Here is a 1,111-nt window from a genome sequence, read left to right on the forward strand (position 1 = left end):
AAATGATATGATCATGTGAATAAATGACTGTGATCGTTACACAGCCAAAGTGGTAAGTGGAATGGCGTTTTAAGTATGGCGAAAATTTAATTTCAGGCAAGGCAGTCCCAGTGAGGGACTACATTACCTCCCGAATATTTTACCGCGGTGAGATCAGGCGAATTTCACAGTCGCAACATCAACGTGAGTTGACTATCGTGCTCCTCAAATCACTGAAGCAAGATTCTCGCCTTGTGAGACGGATAGTTACCCTACTGGAAGGCGGAATCGTCGTAGGGGGAGACATCAGGCATGAAGGAATGCAGTGTCTGCAATGATGCAGGCCTAGTGCGCAGTTTTCATTGTGCCTCCAGTTACTATTACATGTCCCATGCAAGCCCAGGTGAATGCCCACATAGCAATAATACAGCCTCCGCCAGCATGCATGTTTCGAGCACCTGTTCACTTGGTTGACACTGTAACCGGACACGATCTTCGAACTGATGCAACAAGAAACGTGATTCACCCGAGTGGGCCACGGGTTTTCATTGGTCCACCATCCAATCTCGATGATCATGCACCCGTTGCAATCGTACCTTGCAATTTCTTTGGATCAATGTGGGACCGGATGGCAACGGCCTTGCCGCAGTGGCTACACCGGTTCCCGTCAGATCGCCGAAGTTAAGCGCTGTTGGGCGTGGCCGGCACTTGGATGGGTGGCCATTCGGGACGCCATGCGCTGTTGCCATTTTTCGGGGTGCACTCAGCCTCGTGATGCCAACTGAGGAGCTACTCGATCGATTAGTAGCGGCTCCGCTCAAAGAAAACCATCATAACGACCGGGAGAGCGGTGTGCTGACCACACGGCGATCCTATCCGCGTCCGCCATTGAGCATGACACGGCGGTCAGATGGTCCCGAAGGGCCACCTGTGGCCTGAACACGGAATGCTTAATATGGGAACACGTAGGGATCGTCTGCTGTAGAGACGCAAGTTCAACAACGTGCGCTGCATGGTGTGCCGCGAAACACCAGCGCTTGCACCAGCAGTGGCATCTGTCGTCACAGCTGCCCCAAATCGTGGCCTATTATGTTTCACAGAGAGAACATGTCCTGTACCTCCACCTACCGTG

At 52.3% G+C, this 1,111-nt stretch overlaps 1 pseudogene; it reads left to right on the plus strand.

Annotated features, from left to right (window-relative positions):
- The first annotated feature begins 609 nt into the window (after positions 1-609).
- Positions 610-727, plus strand: LOC126210702 (5S ribosomal RNA; annotated as a pseudogene).
- Positions 728-1,111: the final 384 nt, after the last annotated feature.

This window comes from Schistocerca nitens, chromosome 10, assembly GCF_023898315.1.
Source record: "Schistocerca nitens isolate TAMUIC-IGC-003100 chromosome 10, iqSchNite1.1, whole genome shotgun sequence".
Taxonomy (NCBI): domain Eukaryota; kingdom Metazoa; phylum Arthropoda; class Insecta; order Orthoptera; family Acrididae; genus Schistocerca; species Schistocerca nitens.